General features: G+C 49.3%; 1 protein-coding gene and 1 long non-coding RNA gene across 2 annotated transcripts in view; one reads left to right on the forward strand and one right to left on the reverse strand.

Moving 5' to 3' along the window:
* The window catches only part of sdc3 (syndecan 3), a 285,025-nt gene that overhangs the window by 36,789 nt on the left and 231,126 nt on the right, over positions 1-17,110 (forward strand). The window lies entirely within an intron of this gene.
* Positions 9,053-17,110, reverse strand: part of LOC119965295 — a 51,021-nt gene continuing 42,963 nt past the window's right edge. The window contains exon 3 of the long non-coding RNA XR_005460485.1: positions 9,053-9,152. This is a non-coding gene — a long non-coding RNA (uncharacterized LOC119965295). The remainder of the gene's footprint in view (positions 9,153-17,110) is intronic.

Genomic DNA, 17,110 nt, shown 5'->3' on the forward strand with positions numbered 1-17,110 from the left:
GACAGTTGGAACATGCTGTTGTATGTGTGCTTGGCAGGTGTAAAGAGTACGAGCTAAATACATTTTGTAATTATAGTGCTGGCTCTTAGACTAGGATAAGCCCACGTTCGATTCTAGGTGTTTTATCTATGGTAGTGGAGCTAAAATTGACCAATGGGGTGAAACAACTGATTACTGTCTGGTCGTTAAGTGAATTTGGGACCGGTTTGGCTGTGAGGTCCTTTTTAAAAAATATATATATTTTATTCCAAACAAATGCAAAAAAATTACAAACATGAAAATACTCAAATATATTACAGTTTCTCACTTTTTGTTTTTACAAATGAACTATCATAATCCCAGAGACCCAAGTACACCCCCCACCCCCCCCCCCCCCCCCCCCCAACTCTCCCTGACTGACTCCACCCCCGCAACCTCCGAACTGCTGGCCACAAACAGATCTTTAAAGAAAGCGGCAATTGGCTTCCACGTTGAGTAACACCCTTCCTCCGACCACCTAATGGCATATTTAATCTTTTCCAGTCACAGAAATTCTGCCATGTCCCCCAACCATGCTGAGGCCCGAGATGGCACCACCGACCTCCATCCAAGCTTGACTCGTTGCCAGGCAATCATATAGGCGAAGGCCAAGGAGTCAGCCCTCTTCCCCTCTGGCAGCTCCGATAAGTTCGACATCCCAATGATTGCCACCAGTGGGGCTGTTCAAACCTTACCCTCACGATCACCGACATGGCCTCAAAGAACGAGACCCAGAACTCAACCAATTTTGGGGAGGACCAAAACACATGCGAGTGGTTCACTGGCCCCCTAAGCATTGCTCACACCTGTGCTCTATGCTGGTGAAGAAGCCACTCATACGTGCTCTAGTCATGTGGGTCCTATGAACTACCTTAAATTGTATCAAGCTCAGCCTGGAGCAAGAAGAAGTAGAGTTTATCCTATACAAAATCTCACTCCAAGCGCCTCTCTCCAGCCCCAAGCCCAATTCCTCTTCCCATTTACCCTTTATCTCTTCTAATGGAACCTTCCCCATCTCCAGCAACCATCCATATGTGCCCGAGATCTTCCCTTCCCCCAATTCATCATGGGGCAGCAGGGTAGCATGGTGGTTAGCATCAATGCTTCACAGCTCCAGGGTCCCAGGTTCGATTCCCGGCTGGGTCACTGTCTGTGTGGAGTCTGCACGTCCTCCCCCTGTGTGCGTGGGTTTCCTCCGGGTGCTCCGGTTTCCTCCCACAGTCCAAAGATGTGCGGGTTAGGTGGATTGGCCATGCTAAATTGCCCGTAGTGTCCTAAAAAGTAAGGTTAAGGAGTGGGGGGTTGTTGGGTTACGGGTATAGGGTGGATACGTGGGTTTCAGTAGGGTGATCATGGCTCGGCACAACATCGAGGGCCGAAGGGCCTGTTCTGTGCTGTACTGTTCTATGTTCTATGTTCTAAGACAACATATTATTGTCATGAGAATGTCGCTTTAAGAAATGTTTGGCTGCTCATGTTACTGCAGTGATGTCAGAGTGTGGGTGGAGCTGAGCTCTGGTTCTGCTTTTTAGTTTCACTTTGAGGCAAACTTGGGTGTGTCTGTGTTTTTTTGGTTTTGTTTTCAGTGTTGGAGCTGAAGCCAGACAAAGCAGCTGTACTGCTGTTCTCTCTGCCATGTATGTCTTGATCATTTGGTGAATTCAGAATTATAAATGTTCTGAGTAGTGACTTTAACCTGATGTGCTTCTGTTAAAGGTTCTGTATTTGCAAGTTTTCTGGATGTTAAAAGGACAGCTTTGTTGTATTCTTTGCGGGTTGTATTTGAATTAATGGCTGCTAAGATGTTCAATGTATGTTGTAAAAAGGTTAACTTGAGTTCATAGAATAAACATTGTTTTGCTTTAAAAAATACTTCTCCATTTATGCTGTACCACTTCTGTAGAGTGGGCCGTGTGGTCCCCATACCACAATCTATTAAAAATTGTGGGTCAGGTGAACTCCATGATACACTTTGGGGTTCTCTAAACCATGGCCCATAACACTATCCATCAGTATATATCTTGGCAAATGGAGGAATGAAGAGAGTTCTTTGCAAACAAAGTCCCATACCTGCATTTTTCTAAACTCGCTCATCATTGGGAGTTGTACGTTTCCTTCAACTCCTGCAGTCCCATGAAGTATCCTCCAGAAACAGATCACTAAACCTCTTGATCTCCTTGGTCTTCCAAATCTTGTGTATTGCATCTGTCCCAGACAGTGCAAACTTTGGGAGACCCATTGGGAGACTAAGCCCCGACGCCGGAGTGAAAACCGGAGTGTTTCACTCCAGCGTCGGAGGCCGCTCCCAGCCCCTATTCTCCTGCCCCTGGGGGGCTAGAAGCGGCGCCGCGTAAATGACGTCACCCGCGCATGCGCAGGTTGGCCGGCACCAACCCGCGCATGCGCGGTTGCCATCCTCCCCGCAGTCGCCCCGCAAGAAGATGTCAGATGGATCTTGTGGGTCGGCGGAAGAAAGGAGGTCCTCCTTCAGAGACGCCGTCCCCCCGATCGGTGGGCACCGATCGCGGGCCAGACCCCTTTTGAGGCACCCCCCGGTGCAAGAACCCCCCTCCCCCTCCCACAGGCCGCCCCACCAGCATTCCCGCGCTGTTCCCGCCGGCAGCGACCAGGTGTGGACAGCGGCAGTGGGAACCTGTTGTGTTGGGCAGGCTGCTCGGCACCATCCGGGCCGGAGAATCTCGGCTCGCCCGTTGCAAACGGCGAGCGGCGATTCTCCCAGCAGTCAGCCGTGAATCTTGCCGCACCGGTTTGGGGGCGGTGGGAGAATTGCGTGCGGGTGCCGGGGCGGCGTGGCGGGACTCTCTTGGCACCCCGGCGATTCTCCCACCCGGCGTTGGGGGGGGGGGCAGAATTCTGCCCATGGTTTCCACAGATTAGCGACAATACTGACATGCCCCTTAATCTAAAATGTTGCCTGAATCGATTCCATGTTTACAGATACCACCACTGCTGGGTTTGTTGTGAATTTGGCTGGAGAAAATGTGGGAGGGGCAGTGAAAAATGTCCTTAAGCCAGACCTTACACAGGATGCCTCTTCCATTTGCCCCTACCCTGACCCCGGCTCACCCTACATTCTCAATGTCCGCCGCCTAGTAGAAGAACATCAAATTTGATAACGCCAGCCCTCCCGAACGCCGTCCCCTCCGCAGAAAGGCTCTCCGAATTCTGGGTATCTTGCCCGCCCACACTAAAGCCCAGATTAACTTGTCCAGCCTAACAAAAAAAGATTTGGGCGGAAGATCAGAAGAGACTGGAGGATAAATAGGAATCTCAGCAAGATGTTTGTGGCTTGAGTCACTGTCTGTGCGGAGTCTGCACGTTCTCGCAGTGTCTGCGTGGGTTTCCTCTGGGTGCCCCGGTTTCTTCCCACAAGTCCCGAAAAATGTGCTGTTAGGTAATTTGGACATTCTGAATTCTCCCTCAGTGTACCCGAATAGGTGCCGGAATGCGCAACCATGGGCTTTTCTCAGTAACTTCATTGCAGTGTTAATGTAAGATTACTTGTGACAATAACGATTATTATCATTATTTATTATTTTAATCGTCTGTACTCTCTCCACCAAGGATAGTGGGAGGGCATCCCACCTCTTCAAGTCTCCTTTCATTCTTCCTCCAGACTGACCAAGTTCAATTTGTGAAGAGGGCCCCATCAAGAACCACCTGAATCCCGAGATATTAAAATTTCAGCAGTGTTGCCAAATCTGCTCCCCTACCCAGGGGGCTTACCGGAAATATTTCGCTCATGCTCACGTTTAGTTTGCACCCTGAGAAGGATCCAATCTTCCTCAACAATTCCATTATCTTCCCCATACAGGATGGAGGGTCCAAACATACAACAGGCTTTCCACATAAAGGTAGACCCAATACGCCTTTCTCCCTCTCGCAAGACCTCTCCACTCATTCGACGACCTAAGTGCGATGGCCAAGGATTCATTTGCTAGCCCTTAAATGCATTTCCTGCAAGAAGATTACACGGCCTTCAAGCTCTTCAGTTGAATGAACACCCGGTATCTTTTCACCAGACCATTTAACCCCCTCACGTTCCACAAAGCCATCCTACAAGGTCTCTGAACCCCCACCCCCCCCTTCTATTAGAATCCACCACGTCCTCTTCGGAATGAGATCCTGCTGACTCCAGGCCCGCCTCGGTTCCTGGCCAACCCAAAATGGCCACCATCACCGCCCTCACCCAAAACCAACCACAAAGAAACATGCGTCAGTAGAATTCTACTGTCCCCCCTCTGCCCCCAACCTCTCTCGGCTTCACAGCCAACCGTCCCACTCCAGAAAACATCCTGCCTCCCTCCTCCTGCCCCTTAAATAAAGAAAACCCACCAACTAAATTAGCCACCCCCCCCCCCCCCAAAACCATGGTACCCGCTGCAGCCCCTCCCCTCACACTGCTCCCATTCAATAGCATAACTGCTAGCATGGGAACCCAACCCGAACAGCTCAAACTACCCCATACCCCACTCCTCCATCCGAAATAGTGTGCACCGGAAGAACGAATCCAATCCCACAAGATGGGAGTCCCATGAGTTTATCCTTCTCTCTCTGCCTCATTGAACTTCCCTCCCTCTGGTGTTTTTTTCATACTCTCCTCTTTGTTCCTTTCTCTATCTATCTCTTTCACTATTCTCTGTCTCCATTTCCCCAATCCACTGTGATACTGTCACAAGAACCCCTTGCAGGGGATTGCTGGTAGTCTCCCCGTGGGCTTTGTAGAAAACAGGTGCCACAGTGGTTAGCACTGCTGTCTCACCATGCCAGAGACCCGGGTTCAATTCTGGCCTTAGGTGTCTGAGTTTGCATGTAATAATAATAATCTTAATTCCCCTCACCCCACGCCTCCCACACACACAAATGCTATGATTAATTTGTCTACTGTGTTGAAAAAGACCTTGAGGGTGTCGATCGGGAGGGGTCTACCTCTGCGCCACTAACGAGGTTAAGGCTGCACCCATCCACAGCTCCGGCAAATCCAAAAGCTCCAAAATAGCCACCAATGGGCAAGGTTCTAGCTCAGTATTTAGGATAGCCAACATGGGGTGGGATTCTCCAAAAATGGGGCTATGTCCCCATGCCCGCGAGAAAATGGGCGCGAATCACTCCAGACTTTTTTCCAGAAAGTCCGGGTTAATTCTCCATTTTTAAGGAGGCTTGCAGGGCCCAGGAGGGCTCCACGCAGCTCCGGCTGCCGATAAGGGGCCCTGCACTTCCGGCCTCGGGTCCATGCTGGCCCTGCGCGACATGGTGGACCCACACAGTGGGTCGGCGCTGAAGAAGTAGGGCCCCCCCCCCGATCGTGCATGCCCGCCGATCGGTGACTCCCGATCGCGGGCCTGGCCCTCGTGGAGCTTCCTGAATCCCCTCCAGGGACCATGGCACCTCCAGCACCTCCCCCACCTCGAGGAACTCCAGACCCCCCAAAACCTCTGCAATTCCTGTTCGCCCTCCGGTGGCTCTGACTCAGAGAAGGCCCTAAACACCCCATTTACCTTCTCCGAGTCGGAGATAATTTAGTAAACCATAGTTATGGAGATTTTTTTTCCCTCTCTCTTTCTCTGCCTCTCTCCTCGCCGCTAGGTAGATTCTCATGCCAAGTGTTTTCTCTGCTGCATGCTGCAATACTCAAGGGACCCACCCGTCATGTTTGGCATGTCTTCACATGAATTAGTCTGTTTTGTTTCCAGTCCACTCCTCCGTTTGAACATTTCTGCTTTAAATGCGTGTAGAAAATGTCTGTGGATAATTGATTAACATCAAGAGAGTCCAGAAAGTAGCAATGTCACAAATTAAAGCACAGGTGACCACAGTGAAATGAATCCCGATGAGAGCCAGCTTAGAGCAATTTTATGGTTCCTTTAGAAAGTCTGAGGTGATGGATATAATGTTGCAGCACAGTGTGGAGGGCGTTGTATTAATTCTCTGATCACTCACTTTCAAAATTCCTCAAGTGTTACAGCTGGTTTTTAAAAAATAATTTAATGGGGAGTGGGTATCGCTGGCTCGGCCAACATTTATTGCCCACTCTAGTTGCTCTTCAAAAGCTGGTCGTTAGCTGACTTATTGAACCGCTGCTGTCACTGAGGTGTAGGTACACCCACTGTGCTGTTAGGGAGGGGTTTCCAGGATGATGCCCTAGTGAAGGTGAAGGAATGACGATATATTTCTAAGTCAGCGTGGTGACTGTCTTGGAGGGGAACATCCAGGTGGTGGGATTCCCAGGTGGTATCTGCTGCTTTTGTCCTTTTAGATGGTATTGGTCGTGGGTTTGAAAGGTGCTGTCTAAGGAACCTTGGTGCATTTTGTAGATGGTACACATGGCTGCTAGCATTGGTGGCGGAGGGAGTGAATGTTTGTGGAAGGAGTGCCAATCAAGCAGGGCTGCTTTGTCCTGGATGGTGTTGAGCCTCTAGGGTGTTGTTGGAGCTGTATTCATCCAGGCAAGTAGGGAGTATTCCAATACACTCCTGATTTGTACCTTGTGGACAGGCTTTGGGGGGAGGGTCAGGAGGTGAGTTATTCACCACAGGACTCCTGCCCTTTGATCTGCTCTGCTATCCACAGTATTTATATGGCTATTCCAGTTCAGTTTCTGGACAATGATAAACCCCAGGAAGCTGATAGTGGGGGATTCGGGCAGCACGGTGGCGCAGTGGGTTAGCCCTGTTGCCTCACGGCGCCGAGGTCCCAGGTTCGAATCAAGGCTCTGGTCCGTGTGGAGTTTGCACATTCTCCCCATGTTTGCGTGGGTTTCGCCCCCACAACCCAAAGATGTGCAGGCTAGGTGGATTGACCACGCTAAATCGCCCCTTAATTGGAAAAAATGAATTGGGTACTTTAAATTTATAGAAAAAAAAACAGTAGTGGATTCAGTGATGGTAATGCCATTGAGTGTAAAGGGGCAATGGTTAGATCCTGTCTTGTTGGAGATGGTCATTACCTTGCACTTGTGTGGCACAAATGTTACTTGTCAGCCCAAGCCTGGATATTGTCCAGGTCTTGCTGCATTTGAACATGAATTGCTTCATTATCTGAGGAGTTGCAAATGGGTCAGTCATCAGCGACTATCCCCAGTTCTGACCTTATGATGGAGGAAGGTTTATTGATGAAGCAGCTGAAAATGGTTGGGCCTTAGACACTACCCTGAGGAATTCCTGCAGTGATGGCCCGGGGCTGAGGTGGTTGACCTCCAACAGCCGCAGCTATCTTCCTTTGTGCCAGGTATGACTCCAACCAGTGGAGAGGGTTGCCCCGATTCCCATTGCCTCCAGTTTCGCTCGGGCTCCTTGATGCCATACATGATCAAATGCTTGGTGTCCTTGGTGTCAAGTGCAACTCTCATCTCTGGCATTCAGCTCTTTTGTCCATGTGTGAACCAAGGCTGTAATGAGGTCAGGAGCCGAGTGACCCTGGCAGAAACCAAACTGAGTGTCAGTGAGCAGGTTATTGCTATACAAGTGCGTTTTGATAGCACTGTTGATGACCCCTTCCATCACTTTGCTGATGATTGAGAGTAGACTGATAGGATGGTAATAGGCTGGGTTGAATTTGTTCTGTTTCTTGTGTACAGGGCATACTTGGGCAACTTTCTGCATTGCCGGGTGGAACTCCACCCGCTCAGTAAGCAGGTTGTGGGTTCAAGTTGAATTCTAGGACTTGATCCCAAAAATCTTGGCTCAGAAAACACTGTTGGGCTGCACTGTCCGAGGTGCTGCCTTATGAATGTGGCATTTTCAAAATGTGCCCCTGTCTGCACTCTCAGGTAAATGTAAAAGATCCTGTTGTACTGTTTTGAAGAAGAACAGGGAAGTCATCCATAGAACCATAAAAATGTTACAGCACAGGAGGAGGCCATTCCACCCATTGTGTCCGTGCCAGACACCTGCTACAATGGGCAATACTTATCATAGAAATTACAGTGCCAGAAGGAGGCCACTTGGCTCATCGAGCCCACACCGGCCCCTGAAAGAGCATCCTACCTAAGCCCACATCTCCACCCCATCCCCGCAACCCAGCAACCCCACCCAATGATTGGACACTACAGACAATTTAGCATGGCCAATCCACCTAACCCGCACATCTTTGGACTGTGGGAGGAAACCGGAGCACCCGGAGGAAACCCACGCAGACATGGGGAGAACGTGCAGACTCTGCACAGACAGTGACCCAAGCTGGTAATCGAACCCGGTTCCCCGGCTCTGTGAAGCAGCAGTGCTAACCACTGTGCTACCGTGCTGCCCACGTATCCATCAATCAACATTACAAAAACAGATTATTTGGTCATCACCACGTTGCTGTTATGGGGGATTGCTGTGTTGAAGTTGGCTGTCAAGTTTTCTGAATTATAATGGTTGGCTATATTCAAAAGTACTTCATTGACTGAAACGTTTGGACGCCCTCTGGTTATAAATGCATTTTATAAATACATGTCTTTGTGCTCTCAATATATAAATTCTTCTTTCTCATTCGCCCTTTGCTAAAGCTCCTTGGGGCCTCGATTACTTTAAAGACTCAAAAATGTTTTATTGTCTTGATTATTGGCATTAAAATTTATTAAGAGCAACATGACTTTTAAACTTACTTGTAAAACGTTCACATGTTTATGAAATGTTCTTTTGAAATGTGTTTTTGTCTTACTGAACATTAATAACTGTGCAGCTTAGAGCTCCATGCTTTGACACACAGAACAGCCCAACCTCTAATGGATTTTTGACGTTGCTATTTAATTTGATTGAGTGTGTATTTCTGGCTGAATATTCCATGCAGGATTTAAGCACACAACCTCAGCTGCCACCATTAAGGTGTCCATTGAATCAGATTAACTGGCTATTGGTCTTGTTGCTGTTTGAGGGAGCTATCTGTGCACAAACTGACTTCCCCATTACATTTTTTTTAAGCGTGTGCAGTAATATACCAAGCCGGGCAATAAGTTCCGCAGTGGCAATAGGTTCTGCTGGGGATTTCTTGTTGCAGTCTTCCTCCTTATGCCAGGGGGATGGAGTTGATCGGAGGGTACCCAAGATGATGCACATTGTTGTGTTGAGCTGGATATCGACAAGACTGGTGTGGGATGAATTGTACTATACTGGCGCCCAACACTTCAAAACCTGGAAATAAAATTGGGATTATTCTAAAGATAAGCATTTGGCCATTTTGAACTGAGATGAGGGGCGAAATTCTCCGTGGACCGACGTGACGCCCATTTCTGGCGGGAAAAAGCGGTGCGGATGACTCCGGCGTCAGGGCCTTCTTTTAAGCCGGTAATCTCCGTTCCCGAAAGGGCTAGTGTGTGCAGTAATATACCAAGCCGTGGCAATAGGTTCTGCTTATAGGTTAGCGATACGCGTCAGTTTCACCCGCTGCGGAAGTGGCAAGTCCCGGCGTTTGTGTGGTGGGGAGAGAGAGACCCGGCGTTTGGCGGGGGGGGGGGGGGGAGAGAAAAAGGGAGACCTGCCATTTGGGGGGGGGGAAGAGGAGAAAGAGAGACCCGGCATTTGGGGGGGAATGAGAAAGAGAGACCCGGCGTTGGGGGGGGGGGGGGGGGGGGAGAGGAGAAGAGAGAGACCCAGCGTTTGGGGGGGGGAGAAGAGAGAGACCCGCCGTTTTGTGGGGGGGGGGAGGAGAAGAGAGAGACCCGGCGTTTGGAGGGGGAGGGGGAGGAGAAGAGAGAGACCCGGCGTTTGGAGGGGGAGGGGGAGGAGAAGAGAGAGACCCGGCGTTTGGGGGGCGGGGGGAGAGGAGAAGAGAGAGACCCGGCGTTTGGGGGGGGGGGGGGGAGAGGAGAAGAGAGAGACCCGGCGTTGGGGGGGGAGAAGAGAGAGACCCGGCGTTGGGGGGGGAGAAGAGAGAGACCCGGCGTTGGGGGGGGAGAAGAGAGAGACCCGGCGTTTGGGGGGGGGGGTAGGAGAAGAGAGACACCTGGCGTTTGTGGGGGGGGGGGGGGTTGCGGAGTTGAGAGGAGAGGAGAGAGGGGGAGAGGGAACGAGAGAGGGAGGGAGAGAGGGAGGGAGAGAGGGAGAGGGAGGGAGGGAGAGAGGGAGAGAGGGAGGGAGCGAGGGAGGGAGAGAGGGAGGGAGAGAGGGAGGGAGGGGGGGGGTTGCGGCGTTGAGTTGAGAGGAGAGGAGAGAGGGGGAGGGAGAGAGGGAGGGAGGGGGCGGTTGCGGCGTTGAGAGGAGAGGAGGGAGGGGGGTTTGCGGCGTTGAGAGGAGAGGAGAGAGGGGGAGAGGGAGGGAGGGGGAGAGGGAGGGAGGGGGAGGGAGGGAGGGGGGTGTTGCGGCATTGAGTTGAGAGGAGAGGGGGGGTTGCGGCATTGAGTTGAGAGGAGAGGGGGGGGTTGCGGCGTTGAGTTGAGAGGAGGGGGGGTTGCGGCGTTGAGTTGAGAGGAGGGGGGGGTTGCGGGGTTGCCCTCACCACCCCTACCCCCTCCAATGCCCCTACCTCCCTCCCCACCACCCCACCCCCCTCCCCACTACCCCTACCCCCTCACCCCTCCCCACCACCCCTACCCCCCCTCCCCACCACCCCTACCCCCCTCCCCACCACCCCTACCCCCCTCCAATGCCGTAACCCCCCCAACGCCGGTAACCCCCCCTCTCTCTCAACGCCGGTACCCCCCCTCAACGCCGGTACCCCCCCCTCAACGCCGCCCCCCCAAATGCCGCACCCCCCCCCAAACGCCGCAACCCCCCCAAACGCCACAACCCCCCCCCAAACGCCGCAAACCCCCCCCGAATGCCGCAACCCCCCCCCAAACGCCGCAACCCCCCCCAAACGCCGCAACTCCCCCCCCCCCCCCCCTCACTCGCCCTAGGTCACTGAACGGCGTCAACCATGATCAATGGTTGACGCCGTTTTAAAGCTACTCTGTTTTTCGCCGACGTGACCCGTGGCCACGTCGGCGGGACTTTGGCCCATCCGGGCCGGAGATTTGTTGATAGTAAAAAATCAATGACATCCCGCCGGCGCCAGCTGTTTTCAGAGGCTGCCGGCGGGATTTGCACAACGCCGGTTTTTGGCCGCTCAGAGAATAAAAAACCCGGCGGGAGCGGGATTAACGCCGCAGCCGGCCGATTCTCCAACCCTGCGTGGGGTCGGAGAATTTCGCCCGAGAAGTTTTTTCACACAAATCATTGTAAAGTTTTGTCATTTTCTGTCCCTGAGAGTTGTGGACACTTTTGATAAGTAGATTCTAGACAGAGTTTGATAGATTTTTGGACACTAAGTTATCAAGGGATTGTAGTAGAAGATCAAACCCGAATGGTGGAGCAGGCTTGGAGGGCTGAATGGCCTAGTCCTGCTCCCATTTCTTATCCTCGTTTATGACTGAACCTCTACAAAATACAAGTTTCAATTCATCCCCTTCGGGATTGACCACTGATTTTGCAGCTTTTGATTTGAACAAGAAATAATAAGACTTGGATCCTAAATATCCACTGCCAGCTTACATTCACCATGAGGAAATTAGTTTCTTGTTAAAGTTGGTCAATCCATTTGCACACTCTTGTCTCTCCTTGAAAACCCAGGTTGAAGTGAAGCAGTTGGTTTTTAGCCCTCACATCTTTTCTCACTTGAGTGCTAAACATCTTTGCCAAAGGTTAACATGATCCTTTTGAAAGATTATGAATTGAATTGTTATTGTGACATCTGAAGTCTCCCAAGTCAATATTTTGACTTAGAGACATTTGACTGTGGTGAGGTCATGCGGGCAAGGCCAGGCACTGAGCAGGAAGCCCCCGTGAAGTCACACAGCAATCGCACATGAAATCCAGCTGTGGACTGATCTTGTGGTGAAAGAAGAAGGTCCTAGCTGCTCTTCGAGAAAGTGCCCGAGTCTAAACCTGACTACGTTACCTTATAATGCCCCATGATTAGGAACTAAGGTTGTCAACCCTCTTAGAATGTCCTAGCATCTTGAGGAATTAAAGATTATAAACCCTTGGACACTGCTGTGAGTGACCCAGGATAAATAATTACAGGGGGTTTAAGAAAATGGTGTGTCTATTTTTAAAATTTGCTTTGAACACTTCTGTTTATTAGTTATAAAATTACAGGAAATGGAAGATGAAGGATGTTGAGGTAGTTGGTGGTTGGTGGGGGAGGGGGGGCGGGGTGGGGTGGCACACAATTAAATCTTCAGAGATACTTTCAAGTGGAGTTGACAACCCAACCTGAAGGGTAAAGTCCCCCCATCAATGATAATGGTGCCTCCTTCCTTATGCACTATTAGGTCTTTGCAAAGAGGATGTGCAAGCATTTCTGAGGGTACAGTGAAAGCAAAAATAATGAAAGCTAATGAACAATGACAATAGTTTATTTTTAAAAAAGGCTGGAGAGCAGATTGTAGTCAGTGTTTGCCAAGTCTCTAGGAATTAAAGGTTAATTTAGTTGGAAGGAAAATAATAAGAATATTTTTTTTAATGGTTTATTTTTCCATTTTCTTTCAATACCTTTATTCATGAGTTCTAAAAGGTTAATTTAGTTGGAAGGAAAATAATAAGAATATTTTTTAAAATGGTTTCTTTTTCCATTTTCTTTCAATACCTTTATTCATGAGTTCTAAAATGAGTGTGAATAAATGATGGTTCCACTGGATGGAGTGGTGATGAATCCCCTTTGAATGTGTCTAACCATATTTGGGCAACTCTACCTGCTATTGATTTTTAGGAAAAATCTCTTTGTTAGCTTTGGACATATCGAAAAGAAGAGATATGTTTGAAGATTCTTGTTTTTCCTGTAATGCAGACTTGGTTCTGTGACAAATGTTATTGGACACCAAGGAGATCCTGTTTTTGGTTATGGGTCAGGAGAGGGTGTCTCTAGTTTATTGTTGCCATTTTCCTGTTTTAATTCATATGTTAGTTATTGAAGGTGTTGTTGGCCTTGTGGAGTTGCTGTGTAACTGAGGCCACTGAAGGATACAAGGAATGTGCATTCCAGCATAGCTGTGGCTTTTTGAGAACCTTCCTATAGGGGTTTATGTGTTTAAATATGGATGCTTTGTACTTGTGGGGTGAGTGATGACTATGTCGAAGAGACAGTGTCATACTCATCACTCCTTTGAGTTCTGTCTGAACTCTTGTTGTCTTGATCCAATTGGGGAGGCGGTGGTGTAGTGCAATTGTCACTGCACTAGTAAACCAGAGACCGGGGATAATGATCTGGGGACCCGGGTTTGAATATCACTATAGCAGATGGTGACTCCAGGACAATAAAACAAATCTGGAATTAAAAGTCTAATGATGCCCATGAAACCATTTTCAATTGTTTTTTTAAAAACCCATCTGGTTCACTAATGTCCTTTTAGGGAAGGAAATCTGTCAATCTTACCTGCTGGCCTACATGTTACTCCAGATCCACAGCAATGTGACTGATTCTTAAATGGTCTCGGGGTGGGCAATAAATGCTGGTCCAGCCAGCGACCCACATCTCATGAAAATGTTTTAAAAATCTCTAAGGACCACACCTTCACACCTGACTGATCTAACTTATCATTCCCTTTCTAGCTATGTCAGTTGTGACTCAGTAACATTTTTGTCTAAGTTCGATGTTCTGAGTTCGACTGGACTCCAGGATTTGAGCAGAAAAATCAAGGCTGGGGCTGCAGTGCATTTCTGAGGGAGGTCTGCACAGTTGGAGGTGCCTTCTTTTGGAAGAAGAGCAGGGCCATTCTCCTCAGGTGTCCTGCCCAATATTGTCCTTCAATCAGCACCAGAAAATCAGAATATTGGTATCACATTGCTGTGTGTGGGAGCTTGCTGTGCACAAATTGGCTGTTCTATCTCCTACATTCCAACAATGAGTAAACTTCAAAAGTACTTCATTGGCAGTCCGGTGCTTCGGATCATTTGGTGGCTATGAAAAGCGCTATGTAAATGTAAATATTATTTTCCCGATTTAGACTTGCATTGCTATACTGACTAGAATAGTTTTGTACAGTGGATCTTTCACCCATTGAAAATGGAACAGGAGCCAGGGAATGGCTGGGGGTGGATGGGGTGGGGGACCGGGTCACAGGGTGGCATGGTGGCACAGCGCCAGGACTCCTGTTCGTTTCTGGCCTTGGGTCACTGTCTGTGGAGTTTGCACGTTCTCTCCATGTTTGTGTGGGTTTCCTCCAGGTGCTCTGGTTTCCTCCCACAGTCCAAAAGGTGTGAGAGTTAGGTGGATTGGACATGCTAAATTTCCCCTTAGTGTTCAGGGATGTGCAGAATATGTTAAGGGGTTATGGGGATGGGGCAGGATGGACAGGGGAGTGGACATGGGTGCAGCATTATTTCGAAGGGTCGGTGCAGACTCGATGGTCGAATGGCCTCCTTTTGCACTGTAAGGATTCAATGATTCTAGGCAATGGGGAAATTGAGAGGAGAGATTAGGATTCAATTTGCTTTGCTGCTGTTTCCTGATTTGAAAAAACAAACCTTAATATCAGTTACTAATTCTTCTGTATCATAAGATACAGAAATAACTAAATAGAATAAAGGGTCTTAAAAGTCACATTTTGGGGACCAGACTTTAACCCATCCTCAAATATAGTTAAAATTAGACCCTTGGGCTGGGATTCTCCGAGTCTCTGCGCCGCAAACGCACCCGGCGCGGGGGCAGAGAATGGGACATCGGACCTGCGACGCCTTCCCACGATTCTCTGCCGACCGGAGTATCGGCGGCAGTCGTGTGCACACGGTCAACACAGCGCCAGTCGGGGGCCATTGAAAGAGGCCCTGTGGCGATTCTCCGTGGACAACCGGCCGAGTTCCCAACAGCGTGGTTCACGTACCGTTCCACCCGGCGGGAGCTCGGAGTTGCGGATGTGGTGGCTGTCCTGGTGGGGGGGGGCGGGGGGATCCGTCACCCGGGGGGGCGGGGCGGCCTCAATGGCAGCCAGGACCACGATCAGTGGCCACCGATTGACAGGCGCACGTGATCAGTGGGGAGGCCTACTTCTTTGGCGCCGGCTGTGTTGGTCCGCCATGTCGCACGGGGCCAGCGCTGCTGACGGCCGGCGCGCGCATGAGCGGACCCGCGGCCAGAAGTGCAGGGCCCCGTATCGGCAGCTGGAGCTGCATGGAGCACTCCGGCGCCCTGCTGGCCCCCCTTAAAAATGGAGAATCACCCCGGACTTTATAGGAAAAAGTCCGGGGTGATTCGCGCCCGTTATCTCGCGGGAGTGGGAACATAGCCCCGTTATTGGAGAATCCCGCCCTTGAAGTCTAATTTCTCTCTTTTGAAATCTGTGACAGTACATTCATAAATTTGATTCCATGTTCCAACTCTGAACAGGTGCCTATCCAGTCAGCCTGTTGGAATATTTTTATTCATTCATGGGATATAAGTGGCCTCAATCTTTACAGGTAAGTGTTTGCTGGCTGGTACCATACTCACTGTTCAAGGCAGCCTTGTGCACAGCCCTGCCCCAGGCCTCTGTTCTGGGGCCCCAAATCCTTTGAGTCAAGGTTACTTTGCTGGGGTATGCTGTCTGTGCATTTTATCAGTTGTAAGTAAATGTTTATAAGTTGCTGTTTCTAAACAGTTATAAAACTGAAATACACATTTTTACTTTCGGTCAGTATTGAGGTTAATCACTCTGATTGGACATTTCATTCAATGACCTTCGACTGCGTCAACCCATTGGTCAAGTTAGTCATTGGCAGGATGATTAAAACTTAGAAAAGAAAGTGTTCAAAGGAAATGAAAAAAATGTTTTTTTTGTGCCGCTATGATTTTTCCGATTGGCAATCCATGTGACTCCAGGACAATTTTGGATGCTTGGTAATTCCAGTCAAGCTCCTATATCTGTATTTGATATGTGCTCAGTCCTGTCTGCACTTGGTTTGTGGGTGGTATTTGGTGGCTGTTTTTTAGGCCTGGTGAGTGCCTTCTCAACAACAACCTGCATTCGTCTATAGAATCATCAATGTAGTCAAACAATCCCCAAGGCACTTCACAGGAATGTTGCCAAGTAAAATCTGAGACCAAGCCATGTAGAGATATTGGGAGAAGCGATTACAACCTTGGTCAAAACGGTAGATTCTAAGGTGGGTCTTGACCAAAGAGAGAGATGTAGAGGGATAGAGAAGTTTGGAGCGGTAATTCCAAAGTTTAGCAAGTCAGACAGAAGAAAACAGAAGCTTTAGCTGCCGGTGTGATTCATTCTTTTTATATCAAACACCAATATGAGGCTTTATCGAATTCATGGCTAGCTGATTCTGGTTTTAGATTAGGATGGATGTGTCCTGTCAGGCATTGAGACCTCCAGGGTCAGCTGGAAAACGATTTGTTTTTACAAATGGAGGATACAGGGCAGAGTTCACATCTGTGGGAATGAGAGAGATCAGTGGCTACAAATTTCTGGAGACGGTCAAGGGAATGCAGACGCCACAGCAATTGCCTGAGAATCCCCAATCTGATTCACTGGCTTTAGCTGATGGGATGTGAAATTTTTTTTAGGACATTCAGTGCAGAAGGAGGCCATTCGGCCCATCGAGTCTGCACCGACCCATTTAAGCCCTCACTTCTACCCTATCCCAATAACCCCTCCTAATCTTTTTGGTCACTAAGGGCTATTTATCATGGCCAATCCACCTAACCTGCACGTCTTTGGACTGTGGGACCAGAGCACCCGGAGGAAACCCACGCAGACACGGGGAGAATGTGCAGACTCTGCTCAGACAGTGACCCAGCGGGGAATCAAACCTGGGACCCTGGTTCTGTGAAGCCACAGTGCTATCCACTTGAGCTACCGTGTTGCTATTGTGCTACCGTGCTGCCATGTGTTACCGTGCTGCCATTGTGCTACCGTGCTGTCATAATGCACTTCACAAGAATTTGAGTTTAGCAATCAGTATCCAGGTATTTAAATACACTATTGCTCATGGTTGAGGAATGGGGATCATTCCTAAGTATTTTATGAATGAGAATGTGCACTGGATTCAATCACCTGTTCTCCTAAATGTTTTGAAGTACTTTGAGCTGTTTCTCAGTTGCTTGTGGCTCCGCTCTTCTGTGTTTGACTGCTGCCACTGTTTTACAACAAGATGACACTTCAATTATTGTCTGTAAAAATACTTTT

The sequence above is a fragment of the Scyliorhinus canicula genome, chromosome 1 (genome assembly GCF_902713615.1).
Source record: "Scyliorhinus canicula chromosome 1, sScyCan1.1, whole genome shotgun sequence".
Taxonomy (NCBI): Eukaryota; Metazoa; Chordata; class Chondrichthyes; order Carcharhiniformes; family Scyliorhinidae; genus Scyliorhinus; species Scyliorhinus canicula.